The sequence below is a fragment of the Pleurodeles waltl genome, chromosome 11, assembly GCF_031143425.1.
Source record: "Pleurodeles waltl isolate 20211129_DDA chromosome 11, aPleWal1.hap1.20221129, whole genome shotgun sequence".
NCBI lineage: Eukaryota > Metazoa > Chordata > Amphibia > Caudata > Salamandridae > Pleurodeles > Pleurodeles waltl.
The window spans coordinates 216604103-216617588 of NC_090450.1; positions in this window are offsets into that span (position 1 = coordinate 216604103).

Here is a 13486-nt window from a genome sequence, read left to right on the forward strand (position 1 = left end):
GCTTACAGAGTAGTGTCAGCACAGAATTTATGGACAGTGTTAAATGTCCACCAACCATCTCTGACAACAGACTGTGCAACCATATGGAGTGCATAATATAACTAGTGGCTCACGGGAAATACCTGTGAACCAGCTGGTCACACACTTCCATACTCTGCCCTCCGTTAGGTACAATGGCTCTGTTCCCTGGATTCAGACCGAGGTGAGAGTTCAGAGGTATGTGTAAGCCCTGACACACCTCAATGTTGTGTACGACTCAACAGACTACTATAATGTTGCACACAACTTCAGGGGAGTACAGCAGCATTCCCCTTGTACGGTCAAGTCATCTGAAATGCAACTTTCAGAGTCAAAAAATATGCTTGATTATGGTTTGTGTTCTTATGTGTGTCCTGTTGTACCTCTGCTAAGGTAAAGTGATTGTACATCTGTACGCAGCGAGGAAATGAGGGGAGAGAGAATTTGCAGCATCATCTGAGGAAGGAAAAGTACAGATTTAGGTAAATATCCCTGTTGCATTTATTAAAGTACTAAGATATGAAATGGTACATGCAGTGCCTGCTGGCATCATGTATGTGTCGCAAGTAAACATACCTTGTGATGGATGTGTATGAAAACAACTTTGCACATATGCATACTTCTCTGTATTTTGTGTACTTATCCAGATGCCACATGTTGCCAAATTCTCCTGCTGTCAGCCGTCGTGCTAGAGGTGACCTGTGGAATAGGTAGCTGTCAATGGTACTACTAGGGAACACTGCATGCACACCTATAAGTAGCCACTGGCATCATACACACCCTGCACGTTGATGGAGTGCCAGTGGTGTCTGTTACATAAGATGTGGGCATTGTAATGAGGTAGCTGAGTGAAATCGATTGCACCAACCGCACATGGGAAGGGAGATAAAATTTAAAAATCCCTTGCAACCCTTTGCCTTCCTGCCAGTGTATGGGGCATATGTATGTATTGATACACTCAACTATTTATGCAGTGCAGTACCTGACACCAGCATTGGACTGGCTTACCTGTGATATAGCCACAATGTCACAGAACACCATCTGGAATGAGCCAGTGGCAAAGAAATGGAGAACTACTAGGATCCTGACATAGGCTGGGATGGCATGGGAGCAACAGGTCACAGAATTAGGATCCTGCTCCCACTCAGAATCCAACTCCAAGATGACATAAGGGGGAAAGCGGAATCTGGATCTGCCATTTTGAACATCCGAAAGAGATTAAACCTTTGCCTGAAGATCCTCTCTGCTCTCCTCCTCCTCCTTCTTCTCCTCACATCGTTCTGTTGCATGACCAGGGGCAACCCAATAAAGACATTCAGCTACATTTTGAAAGGTCTGAAAAGGTTTGTGTGTGGCAGCTCAGAATTTATGCCTGCAGCCAAGCTGTGATAGGCTAACGACTTCCAGCTAGAGCGGGGTGGGGAGATGGTAAGCACTGACACGTGTGTGTGTATGTGTGTGTGTGATGTGTTCGGGAGAAACTTAGGATTCTTATGTTTGTTCATAGATTGTGAGTGGTATATTACATTCAGAATTTGCCTGTTTGTGGAAGACTTTACATGACCTATGATTGCGGGTAACATATGATACTGTAGAGAAGATGTTTAATAGCATTTATGAAGTTTTTCAACATTCTTGTAGTGCTGTGTATTTTTGACAGAACATTTACCACAGCAATACACAAAATACCCATCCACATTTCTAACTGCCCATTACCTACATGTGGATATCTTATATTGTCAGTGATGTATTATATTCTATTTTGGTTGTACACCTTGAGATTTTTGTGTTCTGACCCGAGGATTCTCTGCCCTTAGTGCGGGGATTCTCCCCCGGTGTGGAGTCTTTGCTCTGAGTGTGGAGATTCTGCTCTGAGTGCAGAAACCATGCATGTGCCACTGCTAGACTTGGCATCATCGGCATGGTCTCCCCTTACTTTGTGCCTCTTCTTCCCAGGTTGTTTCTGTGTGCTGGTTTTGTTTTCTCTGGACACTTTACCACTGCTGACCAGTGCTAAAGTGTAAGTGACCCCCATATAAACTGTATATGTATGTTGACTTGCAGGAGTTAAAAAGTGGTGCATTTCAATCAACAACATTTCCTTATACCTCAAAAGGGAGAAATGGAGCAGGCAACAGGTGGCAGTAGCAGTCAAAGAAACAACCCCAGCATCAGCCGGGATGTCCAGACAGACTCCCAGGGAAAGAGGATGAGGAAGAGAAATTTTAGTGAGGAGGAAAATCAAATACTCATTTCACAGGTGACAAAGTAGGAACATTAAGGGTCTGATTTAGAGTTTGGTGGAGGGGTTACTCAGGCACAACCATAACGTATATCCCACCCACTGTGTTCCAAGTGCCATAGGCTGTAATGAAATTGTAATACGGCAGACAGGATATCCATCACATTTGTCACGAAGTAACACCCTCCTCCAAACTCTTAATTAAGCCCTAACTCTTTGTCACCACCAAAGTGCCATTAGGGAAGAACGAGGCCATTTAGCAGTCTGTAGCTAAAAGGACAGTGCCAGAGGTCAAGAAGCACTGGCATGATTTTAAGCATAGGACCAAGGTGAAACGGGTCAACAACCTAAAGACAGCCATGCAGACCGGGAAATGATGACGTGAGGGCCCAGAAGAGCTGACGACCTTGGAGGAGCAGGTGGTATGATTCATCCCAGCACAGTTGGTGGCAAGAGTGGAAGGACCTGACAGTGCAGCCTATGAGGACCAATAAAACCTCCAGAGTAAGTGGTGACAAGGGACAATATGGCCAAATATGTCATACTCTGCAACGCAGCATGCTATGTTCCTGTGCTGCACTGCGCTGAGTGTATGGGAAAGGGTTGGAAAGGATTACATGTCCGGTCATACTATTAGGGTTTGTGCACAGCAAAGAGCATGTCCCCTCTCACTGCACTAGTGGGTTCTGTAATAGCTCCCTTTTAAACTTACTATTGAAAGCCTTTCTTGTTATCTCACCCTCCCCCCCCCCCAGGCTTCTGTGTATGTTGTTTAATGTGCTGTTTTGTTTACACATTGGGCCTTGCTTTTACCAAGGCTTCTTTAAAACACTCCTCTCTAGGCCATGTGTTAATTTAACTCATTTGCATAATAACTGAAACTCTGCACACCTTTCAAGAACATGTGCAGCATGTGAGGACCACACCCAGCTCTTCAAACCACACCCAGCTCTGCACACCTTTCAAGAACATGTGCAGCATGTGAGGACCACACCCAGCCCTGTCTATAAAAGGCAGCCCACCAGCCTCACCCAGTGCTTGTGCTCGTCTACCTCCCGCTTACCTGAGGACAGATCCCTCGGCGCTGGCACTCCTGCTCTCTACAGACTTTCATTGGCTTCAATGGGCGCAGCTGCTGGCTCTTCCTTCTTCCGGTTTCCGGTTCCTCCTTGCCTCAGCCTCTCTCCTACAAGCAACCTGCAAAAGAGAAAGAAGACAAGGTTAGACTGATCAGTATCTCTTGCCAGCAACAAGTAAGTGCAAAACTTTTATTACCTGAAAGAACTTTGACAACAATTTCTGGATTCGTGTATAGACAATTTGAAACAAGATACCTTCCACGAACATTGTGATTCAAACTCTTTGTTACAAGAATACTTTGTGGAACTTTGTGAAGCAAAAATTTTTTTTATGGAACTTTTAAGAATCGAACCGTGGAAACCATTAACAGCAAGGCAAACAGTAAATCAAGGACTTGCACAAATTACATGCTGTATTTTGCCATAAAAGTACAGTATTTATTTTACAAAAGATTCTGGAAATATGGGAAAAGTGAGTCTGCTATTGGCAATTTAGGCTTTAGTTATATTAAGATGAATGTTTGATATTGGTAATTCTGATAACGGTATTTGTTTAATGTTTTAGAAGCTTTAGAGTAATAGAAAGCACATCCCAGAGCAGTAACACATTCCAAACCTGGAAACTAGAGACCAGGATCCAAGAGGTACTTTTAGAAGAAAATGTCTAATAAATAAAGGGATAGTCAGGAACCCAGTTAGGAATAGGATGTACTTATCTGTTCTTTGTTTATGTTTCATTAGGCACCAGTTTCTACAGAAGTTAGAGAGGGCCGCAGATTTGTGCAGCACTTCAACAGTGGAAACGCAAGAACGGTGTTGTCTCTTTATTTTATTTTATCCACTTCCCCCCTTCCCTTGAGCTTCTGTTCTTAGTGCACTGTTTTAAAAACTAGTGTGCTGGAACAAGCAGTTTCAGGGTGGGGTCGGATTGTCTTCAACCTCCATCAGAACTGAACAAGGACTCAGGTGAGCTGGGCTTTGACAGAAGCACAAGCCTTAAATAAATAAAATTAAAAAAAATCTGTTCTGGTGGACGATGAATATCGGGGAAGAAATAGAGGGCATTGACGTCACGGATATGGCGCAGGCCCTAAATGAGGACTTGGCTCATAATGAATCAGTGTCTGGCATCTTGCAACATATGCAAGAGGAAATAGAGAGATTAAAGATGGAGAATACCTCTTTAAAACAGGATTTAAGCAGGTATAAATTTAGGGTATCTCAGTGGAACACAGCTTTTACGCCTTTGTTTAAAACCTCCTCAGAGACAGGGGCGCCATCAAAACATACAACTTTGCCTCCCCCACTTGAGGTCACTGTTAATGTTCCTAATGCTGTGCCCTTAGCAGCACCTGAACGTTTTCATGGAGATAGTAACAAATTCCATGTTTTTATCAATCAATGTCAATTACACTTCGTTTGTAAGCCACAACAGTTCCCTACTGATGCTACGAAAGTGGCATTCGTCTTGTCGTATTTGGGTGGCACAGCAGCCAATTGGTCAATTCCTTTCGTGGAGAGAGATGATCCCATCCTCCATAATTGGAATCCATTTAAACGTACCATGACCAGCCTTTTTGCAAAACACACTTTCATGCAGGCAAGTGATAATGAGCTTTTAAATCTTAAACAAGGTAACAAGGATTTATTGACCTATCTCACTAGTTTTAATCGTTTACTCACCGAGACACACTGGCCAGAAGAAAAGCGTGTCTCCCTTTTCTATAAAGGTTTGAGAGACGAGTTAAAAGACGCGCTGGCTCATATCGTTGATTTGCCAGAAGACTATTCGGACTTTGTAGATTTAGTTGTGAAATTAGAACATAGACTAGGAGAAAGAAAGGGAGATAAATACAAACTGGAATCACGGTTAACTTTTATTAGACACGAGAAGAAAGACCCAGATAATAAACTCCCTGAACCTGAGCCTATGCAAATAGGGACACTCAGAGGTTCACTCACATCAGAGGAAAAAGAAAGAAGGAGAAAACTTCAATTATGTTTATATTGTTGAAGGGCAGGTCCCTTTGCCAGAGAATGTCCAGTAAAGCCTAAAAATCCACGAAAGGGTGCTGTTTCCTCCACCTCCTCAACTGAATCGGGAAACGATTAAGCTCGACAAGGGGAGAGGTTACTTGTTCGAGAAAACATCTTAATCAAACCTCTAATGCTGCAGCCTTCATGGTACCGCACATACCTAGACATTTCATAATTCAGGTCGTTTTAATTGTTACTACCCAAGTGAGGCATTCTCTCCCTGTCCTACTGGACTCAGGCACGACAGGAAACTTTGTGGATAATAAGTTAGCTGAAAACTTAGGACTTCCTATGTGCCTAAAGCCTTGTCCAGAAGCAGTATGTGCAGTGGATGGGTCAGAATTGACCTCTGGATTAATCACAAAACAAACAAGTCCACTTGTTATGGTCTGTCAGAACGGGCACACAGAGGTGATTAGCTTTGATCTGATAGATACTCCTAATTTTGGTTTGATTCTCGGGGTACCCTGGTTAACAACTCATAACCCAAAAATTGATTGGGTGAATAGAAATGTTACTTTGGATTCCTCTTTCTGTAGAACCAATTGCTATCAAGAAGCAGGTACAGAACAGAGCACAGTATTACACTGTGCTAGTGTTATACAAGATGAACCAAGTCTCCCTCCTGAATATTCTGACTTTAAAGACGTCTTTGATCCAGTAAAGGCTAGTGTGCTGTTCCCACATAGGTCTTATGACTGTCGTATAGATCTTATCCCAGGGGCCCCTTTACCTAATAACAGAGTATATGCTTTGACTGACGAAGAAACCAAATACTTAAGAACCTACCTAGATGACCTACTACAGTCTGGGTTCATCCGTCATTCCACATCTCCGGTGTCATATCCACTCTTTTTTATCCCGAAGCCGGATAAATCCCTGCGCGCGTGTATCGATTATAGAGGACTAAATAAGGCTACAATAAAGAATAAATATCCTCTTCCTCTAATACCTGTGTTGTTGGATCAATTAAGACATTCTACTGTATACACTAAACTAGATCTGCGGGGAGCTTACCACCTGGTCCGAGTAAAAGAGGGGGATGAGTGGAAGACAGCTTTCAAGACAAAGTTTGGTTTATTTGAGTACACAGTAATGCCCTTTGGGTTATGTAATGCCCCTGCGGCCTTTCAGTTCTTTATAAATGAGGTCCTAAACGAATTCCTGGACGTTTGTGTCATAGTATACATAGACGACATCCTCGTTTACTCTAAGAACTCAGAAGAACATACCCAACATGTTCGTGCAGTATTATCAAAGTTAAAAGAAAATCATCTTTTTGCTAAGTTAGAAAAGTGTACTTTTAATGTCAGCAAGGTGGACTTTTTAGGATACTGCCTGTCACCTCAAGGAATAACTATGGATGTAAAGAAAATCAGTGCTATTGCTGATTGGCCAGAACCATCCTCTGTAAAAGATATTCAGAAATTTCTGGGTTTCGCCAATTTTTATAGGAGGTTTTTGCACATTTTGCAGACATTGCGGCCCCAATAACTACCTTGTTGCGGAAAGGGCAACGATTTCTTTGGACTGATGAGGCGGCACACGCCTTCAACTCCTAAAACAAAAGTTCACTTCAGCCCCAATTCTGAAACATCCTGATCCTGACTTGCCTTTTTTTGTTGAAGCGGATGCTTCACAAGTAGCTTTAGGAGGAGTTCTCTCTCAACGAGATGCAGTAGATGGCCAGTTACATCCTATAGCCTTCTATTCCAAAAAGTTAATACCAGCTGAACAAAATTACACTGTGGCTGAAAGGGAACTACTAGCTATCAAAGTAGCCTTTTCAGAATGGAGGCACCATTTAATGGGAGCCAAGTACCCAGTTACAATCTTTTCTGACCATAGGAACCTACAGTTTTTTGGATCACTTAAAGCACTAACACCACGTCAGATGCGCTGGTTAATTTTTTTTAGCACATTTGACTTTGTAATAACTTATAGACCAGGTGCACAACAAATTCAATCTGATGTGTTATCTAGATACGGACATACTTCAGACATGAAACAAGATAAAATAGGAGAACCCATTATTCCTCCCCAAAAGTTTTTGGCACCAGTACAACAGAAGGATTTCATCACAGATCTATATAATGCACACATGCAAATAGCACCTCAGGATTGGTTAAAGGACTCCCATAACACAATACAACGAGGTTTATTGTATCACGACAACATGCTGTTAGTGCCCACCTCTGAATTACAAACACAGGTGATAATTTGGCCTCACGCCTCACCGTTGGCAGGTCATCCTGGTTGGGGAAAAACCCTGGAAAATGTGCAAAAATACTTTTGGTGGGACACTATAAGAAAGGACGTTAAGCAATTTGTCACTACCTGTCCAATTTGTGCAAGACATAAATCTTCTCATAAGGCCCCTGACGGTTTGTTAATACCAATGCCAACACCCAAGCAACCTTAGCACACTGTGAGTGTAGACTTTATTGTAGGTTTACAACCTGTAAAATCTTTCACAACAGTGTTGGTTATAGTGGATTTTTTATCTAAAATGGCACATTTTGTACCATCACGGAAATTACCCACGGCGGCAGAATTTGCCGATATTTTTATAAGGGAAATTGTGCGTTTACATGGTTTGCCAAGCAAAGTGGTGTCAGACCGAGGGAGCCAGTTCAACTCTAAATTTTGGAAAAATTATGTAAAAAACTGAAAATAGATGTGGCATTATCCACTGCTTTCCACCCAGAGACAGATGGACAGACTGAACGACTGAACCAAACCTTACTTCAAACGCTACGTTGTTTATTGGCTGATTATTCTAGTGAATGGTTGGAAGCTCTCCCTGTAGCGGAGTTTGTTTATAATAATACTGAGCATTCAGCTCTACTTTGCTCACCATTCTATTTCTTGCAGGGGTATCATCCAAGAGCTATACCCATTTTGTTAGAAGATTCTCTGTTACCTACAGTAACGGATAGACTAACAAGGTTAGGAGACATACAAGACAAAGCCAGGAAACATTTATTAAAGTACAAGGAAAGCATGAAAAGACAAGCAGACAAACACAGATCTGAGGCCCCAATGTATAAAATCGGTGACAAGGTATGGCTCTCCACAAAGAACCTAAACATAGAGGGATCCCGAAAGCTGCAACCACGTTTCATAGGACCCTTTAGTATAACTGCCATAGTAAACCCGGTAACAGTAAAATTAGATTTACCAAAAGAATATCCAGTACATACTACATTCCATGTATCCTTGCTTAAGCCGTACAATCCAAAAACCCGACCTGAACCACCACCTCCACCCATACCAATTAAGGGAAATCTAGAATATGAAGTGAAAAGCATAAAAGACTCAAAAAGAATTAGTGGACGTCTGTTTTATTTAGTAGAATGGAAAGGATATGATGAATCTGAGAATTCATGGGAACCAGCATCATATGTACATGCCCCACAGCTGATTAGACGGTTTTATTTAAAAAATCCAGGAAAACCCAGTCCTGTAGGAGGGCCTTTGAGGGGGGCAACTGTTAGGGTTTGTGCACAGCAAAGAGCATGTCCCCTCTCACTGCACTAGTGGGTTCTGTAATAGCTCCCTTTTAAACTTACTATTGAAAGCCTTTCTTGTTATCTCACCTCCCCCCCCCCCCTAGGCTTCTGTGTATGTTGTTTAATGTGCTGTTTTGCTTACAAATTGGGCCTTGCTTTTACCAAGGCTTCTTTAAAACACTCCTCTCTAGGCCATGTGTTAATTTAACTCATTTGCATAATAACTGAAACTCTGCACACGTTTCAAGAACATGTGCAGCATGTGAGGACCACACCCAGCTCTGCACACCTTTCAAGAACATGTGCAGCATGTGAGGACCACACCCAGCCCTGTCTATAAAAGGCAGCCCCCGAGCCTCACCCAGTGCTTGTGCTCGTCTACCTCCCGCTTACCTGAGGACAGATCCCTCGGCGCTGGCACTCCTGCTCTCTACAGACTTTCATTGGCTTCAATGGGCGCAGCTGCTGGCTCTTCCTTCTTCCGGTTTCCGGTTCCTCCTTGCCTCAGCCTCTCTCCTACAAGCAACCTGCAAAAGAGAAAGAAGACAAGGTTAGACTGATCAGTATCTCTTGCCAGCAACAAGTAAGTGCAAAACTTTTATTACCTGAAAGAACTTTGACAACAATTTCTGGATTCGTGTATAGACAATTTGAAACAAGATACCTTCCACGAACATTGTGATTCAAACTCTTTGTTACAAGAATACTTTGCAGAACTTTGTGAAGCAAACATTTTTTTTATGGAACTTTTAAGAATCGAACCGTGGAAACCATTAACAGCAAGGCAAACAGTAAATCAAGGACTTGCACAAATTACATGCTGTATTTTGCCATAAAAGTACAGTATTTGTTTTGTAAAAGATTCTGGAAATATGGGAAAAGTGAGTCTGCTATTGGCAATTTAGGCTTTAGTTATATTAAGATGAATGTTTGATATTGGTAATTCTGATAACGGTATTTGTTTAATGTTTTAGAAGCTTTAGAGTAATAGAAAGCACATCCCAGAGCAGTAACACATTCCAAACCTGGAAACTAAAGACCAGGATCCAAGAGGTACTTTTAGAAGAAAATTTCTAATAAATAAAGGTATAGTCAGGAACCCAGTTAGGAATAGGATGTACTTATCTGTTCTTTGTTTATGTTTCATTAGGCACCAGTTTCTACAGAAGTCAGAGAGGGCCGCAGATTTGTGCAGCACTTCAACAGTGGAAACGCAAGAACGGTGTTGTCTCTTTATTTTATTTGATCCACTTCCCCCCTTCCCTTGAGCTTCTGTTCTTAGTGCACTGTTTTAAAAACTAGTATGCTGGAACAAGCAGTTTCAGGGTGGGGTCGGATTGTCTTCAACCTCCATCAGAACTGAACAAGGACTCAGGTGAGCTGGGCTTTGACACATACATCATTGAAATGTAAGTCAAATTAACCAGTCAAATGTTGCACAGTCCCGTCCAGCTCCATCAAGTGTGTTGAGTCCCTGTGTGATGTGCCACAACAGTACAGGTTCACCTTTGTATCCTGGGACTTGTGTAATGTACAACGTTAGTGACTAGGACTTCAAGTCCCACAATGCAATGTAAAAAATGGGACTGAAACACCACATCATGCCTGGACACTAGAACCCTTCCCACCCTGACTTGGATATTGCATGCCCCCTAACACCATAAGGCTAGTGTGTCTGTCTTTGGGCCATGCAGCCAAATCTGGACTGCAGAGCCATGGATTGGAATGAGCTTGTCAGAGGATAAACTCCTTACCTAAGAGGGGGGTCAGGTATTGGGCATGTGAAGTGTCACCACCTGGGAAAATGTGAAGAGCCACAGCTGTCCTGATGTGTGGGGTGAGAGCACACAGGTGTTACCTGCCATGGTAGAGACCACTCTAACTCCTGTTATGTACAAATTCATACTGGGGTGAGGGAAAGCAAGTGATGAACACCAGAAGACTATGGCCCGTATTTATACTTTTTTTGCGCCGCATTTGCGTCGTTTTTTGACGCAAAAACGGCGCAAACTTGCAAAATACCATTGTATTTTGTAGGTTTGCGCCGTTTTGCGTCAAAAAGCGGCGCAAATGTGGCGCAAAAAAAAGTATAAATACGGGCCTATGTGTGTTTGGTCAAACAACAGATGGTATGTGTGAGCCTGTGGGCCTCTGGTAGTGCAGTGCAATGTAGATGTGACTGAGCACATTGAACTGGTAATGTGTCTGAATTGGTTGATATGGCATAGAAAGAGGTGAGAAATGATGTGTACTGCAAGGTAGCCTCAGCAATACATTTGCACTTCTGTTTAAGATTGTGTCACATTTGTGTTACAGCTGAGAAGGGGTTACGTAGAAGAGGGCATAGGTGTACTACATCATACATGTGATGTGGCCCTGGGTGAAGATGTAGCACATGCCAGGAGGAATACAGAAGAAAACATTTATTACCAGGCCACATATTTCAAAGTAGGAGGATGTCAACCAGGAAACTGTGAAGTGACAGGATGAGATAGATTGCCACAACTATGTGCAGGGTTCAGGGATGGTTGGAGGCTGAGAGGTACAGGCCTAGTTGTGTGGCTAAGCAGGGTAGGTACATGTCAGTGATAATCATAAATACTAGTTTGTGGGGTATAGCTTGACCAATAGTCTCAAATACAGGCCGCAATGTTGGGCAATTGGAAGTGGTGACTCATATTGTGGGGCTTGGCATCACATGAGAATCAGTGTATGACCTGCGTTCCATCAGTGTATGACAGGTCGTGAAGTCCCTGGCCCTAAATGAGGATTGCAGTGGAGTCATGTACATGTACAAGTGAGTGGGGCTGAATCAAATGAAGTGTGATAATCTGCAGATAACCAACTCTGGCAATAATGAAATGGGATGATCGTCACTGCCAGCAAACTACCATGTTGTTTTGAATTATGGATCTAACTGTGTATGTAATGAAATCCAATGAGTATACACAGATAATACAGTCATTGTAAGTACATGCCCTTACACATTCCCACAGTGTAGCAAGGCTGCTAGCTGTGTATAGTAGTGTTGATGCATGACCAATGTGAGCCATAAGTCACATGAATGTACAATGTGCATGCAAGACAGCACAACAAGGCAGACTGCAGTGGTGTTCTGTGTGAAAGGTAGACTGCAGGATCAAATCAAATACATGACCAAACCCACTTCACTTTCTTAGGAGCTGCGGCCTGAGAAGTGGCCAGATGGAATGCATGGCACCCTGGTGACTTGGTGCAATGTGCACTGTAGAGCTATCAATACCAGAAAATATATTCAACATAGCCATTATGAAAAAGAAAGCTAATCTCCAAGACAGATGTGGACTTTACCTCAACTTACCTGCACTGGCAGGGCAGACCAGCAAGAAGTGTGCTGCAATCTGTGGTATGACACAAACAATCACCATTGTCACACTGTGTTTTGTGAACAATGCACAGATACTGCCTTCTGAATGGCAACTACAGTGCCACTTGGCCTCAATACCTACAAGTCACATAGGTCCTACACATCAATGTTGAATTGAAGTGAATGACAATACATAATGTATGTCAGCCAGAATACTCATGTCAACATCTTGCATACATCACCATTGATAAATATCAATTTTATTACAGAGGGAGAAATTACTCCTCCTGACCAGCTGCCTGTCCTTGGTGCCCAACCTTCTGACAATGACATGTTGCTCCCCATCGATGATGACCCTTTTCAGCAAAACCTGGACTACATTGTAACACCATCTCTGGTTGTTAGAGGGGCTGACAGCATCAATGGGTCTCCAGAGGAACTGCCTACCACAGGACATACTCCATCTGCCATACCGAGCCCAGCCCTGGACTCTGAGGACCCCCAAGTTGTCTTCCAACAGCAGGTGGTAGGAGTCCAGAGTCAGCTGGTAGATGAGGTGCAGGCAGGATGGTGACTTTGGTATATTAGTGCCAATAAGGACACCTCCGAGACAATAAGAGGCACCAACTTTCCACTCTAGAGATTTTAGCAGTCCCTGGCTGACAACGCTGGTGTCATGAGCCAGAGGAAAGAACATCAGCTGTGCCGATGTGATACCAGTGAGGTTGGCACTTAGATGGGGGCTATATGTACCATCCTTGAATCTATGAAGCGGAAGCTGGATCCTATATTACAACAATTAGTACCTTTCACCATGAATTTGTTGCTGCGCTGACAAGCCAGCAGGTCCTTCTCAGCGCTGTGTTGCCTTTCTTGTTGGCACAGGCAACTGATGCTGGGGACAGAGAAGCCACATCTTTAGCCCGTGATGTGTGTGTGCCTCAGGTGCCTCCTCCACAAACACCACTACTCTCAGGGGAGGCACAACATACGTCAGAGAAGGAAGATGTGGACTTTACCAATTTCTAGCAGTGAACTACCCAGTAAAATTTTTCTGTGGCTCTTGGGCAGTTTTCCATTGGACCTGTGTTAATCATCATGCCATCACCCTTGTCACCTGGTACGGTCTCCTTTTTATATATCCACCTGTTAATCTGATCCATTTGTGGACTCTCAATGAGACCTGCCTTTCCTAATGGGAATTTTGACCTGTCCCTGAATAGAATAGTTCTCTCCTCCACTTGTCACATGA